The following is a 12,187-nucleotide window of genomic DNA, read 5'->3' as shown; positions in this document are numbered from 1 at the left end:
GGGAGCGCATTCCAGGCATCCACCACCCTCTCTGTAAAGTAGAATTTCCTAACATTGCCCCTGAATCTACCACCCCTCAACCTCAAATTATGTCCTCTGGTTTTACCATTTTCCTTTCTCTGGAAAAGATTTTGTTCTACGTTAATACCCTTTAAGAATTTGAACGTCTGAATTATATCTCCCCTGTCTCTCCTTTCCTCTAGGGTATACATATTCAGGGCTTCCAGTCTCTCCTCATACGTCCTCTGGCGCAAGCCTCCTATCATTTTCGTCGCCCTCCTCTGGACCGCCTCAAGTCTTCTTACGTCTTTCGCCAGATACGGTCTCCAAAACTGAACACAATACTCCAAGAGGGGCCTCACCAATGACCTGTACAGGGGCATCAACACCTTCTTCCTTCTACTGACTACGCCTCTCTTTATACAGCCCAGAATCCTTCTGGCAGCAGCCACTGCCTTGTCACACTGTTTTTTCGCCTTTAGATCTTCGGACACTATCACCCCAAGGTCCCTCTCCCCATCCGTGCATATCAGCTTCTCTCCTCCCAGCATATACGGTTCCTTCCTATTATTAATCCCCAAATGCATTACTCTGCATTTATTTGCATTGAATTTTAGTTGCCAGGCATTAGACCATTCCTCTAACTTTTGCAGATCCTTTTTCATATTTTCCACTCCCTCTTCGGTGTCTATTCTGTTACAAATCTTGGTATCATCTGCAAAAAGGCACACTTTTCCTTCTAACCCTTCAGCAATGTCACTTACATACATATTGAACAGGATTGGCCCCAGCACCGAACCCTGAGGGACTCCACTAGTCACCTTTCCTTCCTTCGAGCGACTTCCATTAACCACCACCCTCTGGCGTCTGTCCGACAGCCAGTTTCTGACCCAGTTCACCACTTTGGGTCCTAACTTCAGCCCTTCAAGTTTGTTCAACAGCCTCCTATGAGGAACTGTATCAAAGGCTTTGCTGAAATCCAAGTAAATTACATCTAGCATATGTCCTCGATCCAGCTCTCTGGTCACCCAATCAAAAAATTCAATCAGGTTCGTTTGGCACGATTTACCTTTTGTAAAGCCATGTTGCCTCGGATCCTGTAACCCATTAGATTCAAGGAAATACACTATCCTTTCTTTCAGCAACACTTCCATTATTTTTCCAACAACTGAACTGAGGCTCACCGGCCTGTAGTTTCCTGCTTCATCCCTGTGACCACTTTTATGAATAGGGACCACATCTGCTCTCTTCCAATCCCCAGGAATCACTCCCGTCTCCAGAGATTTGTTAAACAAGTCTTTAATAGGACTCGCCAGAATCTCTCTGAGCTCCCTTAGTATCCTGGGATGGATCCCGTCTGGTCCCATCGCTTTGTCCACCTTCAGTTTTTCAAGTTGCTCATAAACACCCTCCTCCGTGAACGGCGCAGAATCTACTCCATTTTCTCGTGTAACTTTGCCAGACAATCTCGGTCCTTCTCCAGGATTTTCTTCTGTGAACACAGAACAGAAGTATTTGTTTAGCACATTTGCTTTCTCCTCATCACTCTCCACATATTTGTTCCCAGCATCTTTTAGCCTAGCAATTCCATTTTTTATCTTCCTCCTTTCACTTATATATCTGAAAAAATTTTTATCTCCCTTTTTTACATTTTTAGCCATTTGTTCTTTCGCCTGTGCCTTCGCCAAACGTATCTCTCTCTTGGCTTCTTTCAGTTTTACCCTGTAGTCCTTTCTGCTCTCCTCTTCTTGGGTTTTTTTATATTTCATGAATGCCAACTTACAGCTATAAGCTCCATCAGCTAAGAACTTAACAGTAACATAGTGAGGAATATAATCAAAATGCCATCCTAAACTAAAATACAGATTTTGATAAGATATGTAATTGCACCATAAGTGCACTAATTAACTGAGTGGAGATCAGGATTGGAATCTATTCATATTTTGAATGATTAACTCTGGAATGTCAGTTTGCAGCAGACATATTAGTGCACTTTTTCATTTAAAATCTACAATGAAATTCAAGATTGTGTATAGAATAAGACTCTTGCTTACCTGGTTTGGTAGAACCTTATATATAAGGCAGCCATTTTGAACCGTGCTCATCAGCCCCCTTCACAGTGACATTTGACTGCTAAAGTCAACACTACTGATTTAACCAAGGGAATGTTTCAGTGTGTTCTGGTAAAAACAATGGGTCTGCTATAAGCATGGTATGTATTTGATGGCAGTGAAAGCATAAACAGTTTATTTGAATATTTTCAGCCCATATCTAGAAAAAAATTGGACTCTTGCTAAATGAGTGGATATTTTCTGGATAATATAGCATGTAGGTTTTGAGGAGGGACAGGAGCAGAGTTAGCACCTGTCCCTTTAGTGGTGATATTCAATAGCTAAAAGGATTACGAGGGGCTGCTGAAAAGTTATCAGCACAACCAACAAAAGTTGTGGCAGTTTCCATCGAGGGTTATATACTTAATCCAGTGATTTTCTACTTTTTTCATTCCATCGGAAAAATATGAAACAAAAAAAGTGAAATACGTCTAAAAATAGGCTTAAAGCGGCACTTGGATGATCAGTATCACAAGTCGTCCAAGTGCTGATAATCAAACCGGGTTTTAGATGTATCTAAAAATGACTTAGGCCTTCACAGTGCTGCAGTACGCCCAGAGCTAAAAGGGGCGTTTCAGGAGGAATGTCGAGGGCAGGATTTGGACAGGACGTAGGCCGTCCTAGACTTAGGGCTCCTTTTACAAAGGTGCGCTAGCATTTTTAGCGCATGCACTGGATTAGCGTGAGCTACCCGAAAAATTACCGCCTGCTCAAGAGGAGGCGGTAGCAGCTAGCGCGTGCGGCATTTTAGTGTGCGCTATTCTGCGCATTAAGGCCCTAACACACCTTTGTAAAAGGAGCCCTTAGTCGTACTGCATGTATAACCGAAAGTTTTACAACTCTGCCTAGACGGAACGTGGACGTTGTGTCTTAGGCCATTTAAAACCAGGTCTAAGTCCACAGAAGGTACCAGATAAGCACTGCAGACACAAAGTACAGACCCCCCCCCCACACACACACACACACACTGCCCCAGTGATCACTGACCACCCCCCATAAAAATCGTAATAACAACTTTACATATCTGCCTCCAGAACATCAGCACCTGGCAGCCTGGCATAGGAAAGCCTAGTAGAGCTACACAGAGGTGGTTTAAGTGGTTTTGGGGGTGGGTTAGTGAACCTTGGAGAGGACGACCCAGGCCCATAATCCACTGTAATCACTGCATTCATGGTGAAACATGTGCACCCCCAAAAAAACCCAAACCCTTTTGTACTGCCATATAAGTGGCAATTGCAGCCATATGGGCTACTGGAGTGGTAGACAGATGGGTCTAATCAGTTCTGGGGGGTATTTTGGGGGGCTCACCATGACCTATAAGATTGTTGTGGTGAGATGTATATGTAGCACCCTTTTTTGTGAAGTTCACAGCAGTACCCTGTAAGGTACCCCACTACTCTGGTGCAATGTTTGGGTGTCCAGTCCATCACTAGACGTTTTTGACTTGGACAAATTTTTGGATGAAAATGGGGTATAAAGATGGACGACTTAGCGGTCTGGACGATTAGATGGCTGGGCGTACAGTTAGACGATTTTCGGAAAAAAAATATGTTGGACGTATTTTTCGAAAATGGACCTTTTCCCATGTTTGACTTTGGGCGACTTGTGACATAGGCCCAAAACAGACTTAGACATTTCTTTTGATTATGCCCCTCTAAGTGTATAGCTCTCGATGGAGACAATGCTTCTTGTTAGAGATGTTCAGATGTTTTGTTCAGGGCATCTCGTTATCTCTTCAAATAAAATGTTAGATGAAAGGCTACGTTCTGTAGATCTGAAGAAAGACATACGAGTAGAGATGCATTCCAATCACAGAAAATATCTCCAGCATCATGTTCTGTCTTTTGACCTAGAAATACTTCCACACATATTCTTGATGCAATAGTGGAACTATTGCTCAGACCCAGAATGCACGCTGATTGACTGATTAATGTCAGCTATCAGACAGAGACAGAAAGATATGTTTTTTGGAACCCACTTAGGTTTTAGGCGAGCTATAAGATTTAAATAGATATATATATGTTTCCAGGGTAAAGCAACTACTTTAAGTCCAACATGAATTTATCACTTTTATTGGATTTTATAGGGGTCCTATTAGACGTAGCCTAAGCCATATCTTTTCATTCTGCTTACAGAACCTTTGATTTAAGAGAATAACTTTGTATAGATCAGGGATCTCAAAGTCCCTCCTTGAGGGCCACAATCCAGTCGGGTTTTCAGGATTTCCCCAATGAATATGCATTGAAAGCAGTGCATGCACATAGATCTCATGCATATTCATTGGGGAAATCCTGAAAACCCGACTGGATTGCGGCCCTCAAGGAGGGACTTTGAGACCCCTGGTATAGATCATCTTGGTTGGAAATTTCATTCAATAAACTGCTAATATTTCCAAAAGATTCAGTAAACGCAGACCCCCTCTTTTACTAAGGTGCACTAACTGATTAGTGCGTGCTAATCAAATTAATGTGCGCTAAATGTTAACGCGTCCATAGACTAACATGCACACATTGCATTTGGTGCACGCTAACCGGTTAGCGCACCTTAGTAAAAGAGGGCCAGAGTCTTTCTAAAATACATTCAGCGATGCCAAATAGCACCTATATTTGGCAACACACACACAACAGAAGAAGCCATAGTAGAAAAGAGCGTGTTAGCACAGTGGTATAGTAAGAGGGGGCAGGGGGTGGTCCACTCCGGGCACCCGTCCTCCTTCCTGACACCCCCTGACGTGCTTGTGCGCCCCTTCCCTTCCGTCTTACATCTAATTTTCCCTGCCTGAGCAGCATTACGAACTTGCTGCCCGTGTTGGTGTCACCTCTCTCTAACATCACTTCTGGGTCCCGCCCCTAGGAAGTGACATCAGAGGTATAGCCGACACAATGTGGGCAGCAATTTTGTGATGTTGCTCACCCTTGGAAAATTAAAAAGGTACGGAGGAAGGGAGGCACGCATGTGGCAGGGGGGGTCAGGAAGGAATGGGGGGCGTAGGGGCGCTGCCACCGCAAGTGCCACTCACCCTCGCTACGCCACTGTGTTAGCAATAAGGATCAGCATCATTAGGAGGCTTGTATATGTAAGCAGAACTACATACGCATATTGCTACTTATGAGTGCTGACACTCACTCATACAAGTGGCAGATTTCATAAGAGGGGATTGGGATGCACATGAAAAAAATCCTTATCCTCTGCTGCGGTAAGACAGGTTGAACCTTTCTGGCCTGAAAGACAGAGAGAGAATACTAATTTCAGTAATTCCTATAGATTGTTTTGGAATATACTGTAACTCTACTTTGTGGACAACATAGGTAATAGGAATAGGGGTTGAGATGTGCATGTCCACTAACAGATACAAATAAAAAATCAGCCATTTTCCAGCTGCGGTAAAAATGTCTATGCACATGGGGAAAACCCCACATAAGGGCGTGCTAAGGCCACTTTGTACCGCAACTTAGTAAAAGGACCCCCTTAGTGTCTTGGTTGTGTTAGTTACAGAATAGTGCTTAGCCCCCAACTAGCACTTAAGCCTGTAAATGCTAGCTGCATTCTATCATGTAGTATGCAAATGGTGCTTACATCCAGTTATAGAATAAGAGAAATAGGGAGAATTATACTATATAACAGCTGCCTAGGGTTAAGTTGCAGGAATATTGGTAAATAGCCACTCATAGAATACTGACTAGCGGAAAAGTACATGCTGGGAGTAATATTCAGCCTTACTACAGCTAGCCTACCAGTAGACTGGAAACACTCCATTGTTTATCCCATCATCAAGGACCCAAAAGGATTGCGCAAATTATCACCCAATTAATAATCTTCCATTTTTAGCTAAATTAATCGAAAAAATTGTTTTTCACCAGCTTTCTGATTTTATTGATAAAGCTCAAATTCTGCACCCCAATCAAACAAGCTTCTGTAAAAATTACTCAACAGAACACTCTCTTTTAGGACTCACTATAACCATTCATTACTATCTCGACCAACATAAATCTGTGCTTCTTATCTACTTGGACCTTGCTGTAGTATTCGATACTATAGATCATCATCTTCTAATTCAACGACTTGCCTGTATTGGAGTCTCAAATCAGATTCTCAAATGGTTCAAATCTTATCTTTCTGACAGGGTTTCCACTGTTCATTTCAATAACTCATTCTCTAAGGGCTTCTTTTATAAAGGCACACTAGCGGTTTTAGCTTGCGCTAACCACTACCACCTCCTCTTGAGCAGGTGGTAGTTTTCGGGTCGCGCCTGCTAATCCGGTGCGTGCGCTAAAAATGCTAGCTCTCCTCTGTAAAAGGAGCCCTAAGTCTTTTAATACTAATTTTGGTATTCCACAAGGTTCCATATTGTCCCCCCCCCCTACTTTTCAATATTTATCTGGCCCCCCTATTAACCCTCAGTCAATCAATTGTTTTTTTCAGTCTATGCTTACACCGATGATCTTCAATTCCTTCACACCATTGACCCCACCAACTTAAATGATACTGCCATTATTAACCTTAAATTAGCAAAAATTCATGATTCTTTAAGCATTTCAAAAATAAGTACTGTTCTTTTCCCATGGAAAGAATGTTTACAGTTAGTCACTCCAGTTTCCATTGACAATTCGCCTCTTGAATCTACTTCAATGACCAAAATATTAGGTGTAATCATTAATAACAAACTCTCATTTCATCCCCAAATCAGTGTCTTGGTCAAAAACTGCTTCTATAAACTTAGGATGATAAGATCTTTGATCCTCTCCTTGACTCAAATTCTCTTAATATCCTAATTCACTCCCATAAAATATCTAAAATTGATTATTGCAATTCAATATATAAAGGGTTTTGTCAAAAAGATATGCGCCTTCAACTCATACAAAATACGGCTATCAAAATCATCACGGGTTCGAAAAAATTTGATCATGTCACCCTGTTGTTGAAGAAGGCTCATTGGCTGCCAATCCCACATCGGATAACCTTTAAAATCGCTCTTCTAACTTTCAAAACACTACAGACTAATGCACCTGCATTTATAGATAGACTATTAATTCCATATGATCCCCCCAGAACCTTAAGATCAGCCTCGCAACATTCTCTTAATGTTCCATCTTTAAAATTAATTGGCACCCGTCATTCTCTTATTTTCTCAGTTACCGCCCCTTTAATTTGGAACTCTCTCCCCTTACACCTCAGAGCTGAGCGAAACTTGGATAAATTCAAGAGTAGTTCAAAATGCTTTCTTTTTTTAAAGATGCCTACAATTGATTTATCTTACATATATAATTTTTATTATCACTTGCCCTGTCATATCCTTCCAATTGTTCCTCCCTTTTAAGTGCTCTTTCTTGACAAATTGTAGTTCTTCCCTTTTTTCCTGTTGTTTTCAAGTCGTAACTCCAAACAAGTATGTTGATCTTGGAAGGTCTGTGTTTATTATTTGCTGTTTGTACCCTATTCATATTTAAATTTTATGCTTTGTATTCCAGGAGAAGCGTTTTATCAAATTTTAATAAATTATGAACTATGATAACTATGGCAAACTTTAACCTCTGAACTCTAGTTTATGTTTATTGGTATTAGACTCCTAGTATGTATAGAATTAGGACACGACCTTGTATCATAAAATTGTTCCGTAACTGTCATATTGTAACCTGTTAACTGTATTTTATGTGTGTTTAACCTTTAGCCCATTCTGAGCTCCCTGGGGAAAACAGGATAGAAAATGAATTACATAAGTATTCAATGCTGGGCCATTTCCAGGTTTCTGGACTGAATATCCATTTTTTTGGAGCTGGCTAATGTATAGCCAGTTAAGTTGATATTCCACACTGATCTGGCAAACTTTTAAGCAGTCCCATTTAGGGGAAAGTGTGGCGCAGTGGTTAAAGCTACAGCCTCAGAACCCTGGAGTTGTGGGTTCAAACCCACGCTGCTCTTTGTGACCCTGGGCAAGTCACTTAATCCCCCCCATTGCCCCAGGTACATTAGATAGATTGTGAGCCCACTGGGACAGACAGGGAAAATGCTTGAATACCTGAATAAACACATGTGAACCGTTCTGAGCTCTCCTGGGAGAACGGTATAGAAAATTAAATAAATTTATGCAGTTACCCTGGCTGGTTAAGTGCTGACTCCACCCCCAGAATGCAACCAAAATAGCTGATTTTGTGTTAAGACCCTAATCAGTCATTTTCTGTGGTACTAACTGGTTAACTGCTTCTGAAAATTAGCCCATAGACCTGATCGATCAATTTAACCAGCCAGTGTATCTTTCGATGTAGTTGAATTGTTTTGATGATGTATACTTTGTCAGTGGGCAAAAATTATAGCATTCTATAATTTACATGTGTTCAGGCTAACATCTATAAACTGATGTTCACACTATCTTTAGAGCGGGTGAAAGTGAATAAGTCTTGAAATCGCTGTCTGCTTAGCCTCTGATCCTAAGCACCCTGCTATAGAATCACCCTCAGGGTGCCTCAGTTCTTTGTTTTACACAGTGAATGTCAGATTCGTCCATCTTATCCTTTATTGTGGCATTGTTTTCTCAAACCAAAAACATTGTGATTTCATTCTACTTATCCATTATTTTTGCTTGTTTATTTTAGTGTGTTTTATGAGCTTTTTCTTACTTTTCTCTAAAGTCTAATTAGGTTTTTACATCAAGTTTACATTGTAGAACGTTTTGATATCTCAGGCTCAGGCCTTTGTTTTTCTTATCCTTTGACAGATGTCTTGGTCACCCCTTTTTCTCTTCAGCCATTTTCGCACAGCAGTCAGTTCCTCCTCTTTTGATTTCAACTTGATAATTTTTCTTTTTTAGCAATGTCAGAAAGGATGACTAATGACTTTAACAGTTACCCGTAGTGTGAACAGATGATATCCATCACAGAGTATCACAAGACCTTTTCTACAAGTGTCTAAATGAGAATCATGATGTGGCAAGCTACAGCAAAAAATGTTGCTGAGGGTCATCAGGAGGTGACAATTTTATTTTAAGCATAAGAAAATGAAGCCCAGTTCTGCTGAAGTGGAGCCAAGGAAACGTTAAAGCACAAGGATTACAGAGCTGCACTATCCATTCTAAGCGTGGTGTTGAATCTTTCCGAGCTGACGTCCATAGCTAGGACCAAAGATAGAGACAATTCTCAACACAAGGACTTTCAGCATTGATTTCCTCTGATGCAAAGTAGAGTTGCGCAGGGGCAGAAATCCCACCCATCCCCGCCTGTCCCCACCAGGATCCTTTCCATCCCCACCCGTCCCTGTCAGGATTCTCTCCGTCCCCACCCATCCCCGCCAGGATCCTCTCCATCCCCACCCATCCCTGTCAGGTTCCTCTCCGTCCCCACCCATCCCCGCAAGGAATTACCTCCATCCCCGCCCATCCCCATTAAAAGCAACAATTACTTCTGAGAGGATCATCAATTCCACAGTTTCTTTTGTGTTTGCGCTGTTGTTTTCCTTGTGGAATCTCTTTGGTGGAACCCTTTTTTTGTTTTCTGTTCAGGTAATTAACTTATAAACCCCCTCTTTTACTAAGGCTGACGTGTCCATTATATTATATGGACAAACCCTGCTTCCAAAGCCTTCCATCCCCGTGGGAGACCCGTTGCCTAGAGGGGGTCCCTGTGGGTGTCCCGTGGGTCAGAGGGGGATCCCCATGGGAGTCCCGTGGGTTAGGGGGGATTACCGCGGGACCCACGGAATTCCCGCGATCCCCGTTCCCGTGCAGACCTCTAATGCAAAGCTCTAAGTGAAGGGGGATATAACAGCCAGGCTTTCTGCTTACCAAAAGAGCTCTGCTTGGGAACTCTATTTCATATCCAGAGCAGTTGACACAATATTCCCCCAAGATCCTGCTGTAGGTTTCCAGTACTCCTCAGGATGCTTTGGCTTGTCTATTTCTGAGACAAAAGATTTGAATGCAAATATAAGACGCAGTGATCCAGAACATAAACCCCCTATTTTACTAAGGTACGCTAGCGTTTTTAGTGCGCGCTGCAGATTAGCGTGTGCTGCCCCTGCGCTACGTATGAAAACTAACGCCAGTTCAATGGTGGCGTTAGCGTCTAGCATGCGCTAAAACCGCTAGCGCAACTTAGTAAAAGGAGCCCGAAGTGTTTCAAGTGGCAGGCATCAACCAGCTCCACTCTGCTTGGAACATCAGTTGACTCAATTCTAAAATATCTTATATGTTTTTATGTGCAGTGCTGCAAATGTCTAGTAGTGCTAGAAAAATGATTAGTACCCTGTTTCCCCGAAAATAAGACCTATACCGAAAATAAGCCCTAGCATGATTTCTAAAGATAATCCTAATATAAGCCCTACTCCAAAAATAAGCCCTAGTTAAGATTTACCCCTGAAGCCCCCCCCCCACCCGAATGTCTCCGATATTCCCTGACGCCATCCTTGACACTAGTGCTGCCTGATATGCTGAAAAAAATCACACTCGTCGATTCAGCAACCTCCACCCCTCCTGCTTTAGGAGGCTTCGGAGCAGAGGTATATCAGTCTCTTGGTGGGAGAGTCAGTGGGGTTCTGCTGCACATGGGGGTAGAAGAGAGGGAGGGATAGAAAGATGCTGCACAAGAGGATGGGTGAGAGGAGAGGAAACATGCTGCACATGGGGGGAAAAAGGAAAGAGGATGAATTGGGGTGGAGGAGAGGAAGGGAGAGATAATTGTTGTACTTGAAAAAAAATAAGATATCCCCAAAAGTAAGCCCTAGTGTGTTTTTGGGACCCAAAATTAATATAAGACACTGTCTTATTTTCGGGGAAACACAGTAGTAGTAATAGTAGTAAAATACTGGTGAAATTTGAACATAACATAAGAACATAAGAAGCGCCATCTCCGGATCAGACCTTCGGTCCATCAAGTCCGGTGATCCGCACACGCGGAGGCCCTGCCAGGTATACACCTGGTTTATTTTATAGCCAACCATACTTTATATGCCTCTCTCAAGGAGATATGCATCTAGTTTGATTTTGAAGCCTAGGACTGTCGATTCTGCAATAATCTCCCCTGGGAGAGTATTCCAGATGCCAACCACTCTCTGTGTGAAGCAGAACTTTCTGACATTAGTCCTGAACTTGTCCCCCCTTAGCTTCATTTCATGTCCTCTTGTCCGTGTCAAATTGGACAATGTAATTGTCAAATTGGACAATTGGACATAGCACTACTAGACATTTGCAGCACTGCACATAAAAACATATAAGATATTTTAGAATTGAGTCAACTGATGTAAATGAGACGCACTGACCTGCACATCTCAACCCCTATTCCTATTACCTATGTTGTCCACAAAGTAGAGTTACAGTATATTCCAAAACAATCTATAGGAATTACTGAAATTAGTATTCTCTCTCTGTCTTTCAGGCCAGAAAGGTTCAACCTGTCTTACCGCAGCAGAGGATAAGGATTTTTTTCATGTGCATCCCAATCCCCTCTTATGAAATCTGCCACTTGTATGAGTGAGTGTCAGCACTCATAAGTAGCAATATGCGTATGTAGTTCTGCTTACATATACAAGCCTCCTAATGATGCTGATCCTTATTGCTAACACAGTGGCGTAGCGAGGGTGAGTGGCACTTGCGGTGGCAGCGCCCCTACGCCCCCCATTCCTTCCTGCCCCCCCCTGCCACATGCGTGCCTTCCCTTCCTCCGTACCTTTTTAATTTTCCAAGGGTGAGCAACATCACAAAATTGCTGCCCACATTGTGTCGGCTATACCTCTGATGTCACTTCCTAGGGGCGGGACCCAGAAGTGATGTTAGAGAGAGGTGACACCAACACGGGCAGCAAGTTCGTAATGCTGCTCAGGCAGGGAAAATTAGATGTAAGACGGAAGGGAAGGGGCGCACAAGCACGTCAGGGGGTGTCAGGAAGGAGGACGGGTGCCTGGAGTGGACCACCCCCTGCCCCCTCTTACTATACCACTGTGCTAACACGCTCTTTTCTACTATGGCTTCTTCTGTTGTGTGTGTGTTGCCAAATATAGGTGCTATTTGGCATCGCTGAATGTATTTTAGAAAGACTCTGGCCCTCTTTTACTAAGGTGCGCTAACCGGTTAGCGTGCACCAAATGCAATG

The sequence above is a fragment of the Geotrypetes seraphini genome, chromosome 12, assembly GCF_902459505.1.
Source record: "Geotrypetes seraphini chromosome 12, aGeoSer1.1, whole genome shotgun sequence".
Lineage (NCBI taxonomy): Eukaryota > Metazoa > Chordata > Amphibia > Gymnophiona > Dermophiidae > Geotrypetes > Geotrypetes seraphini.
The sequence above is the reverse complement of the archived record's forward strand: the minus strand, read 5'-3'. Positions refer to the sequence as shown.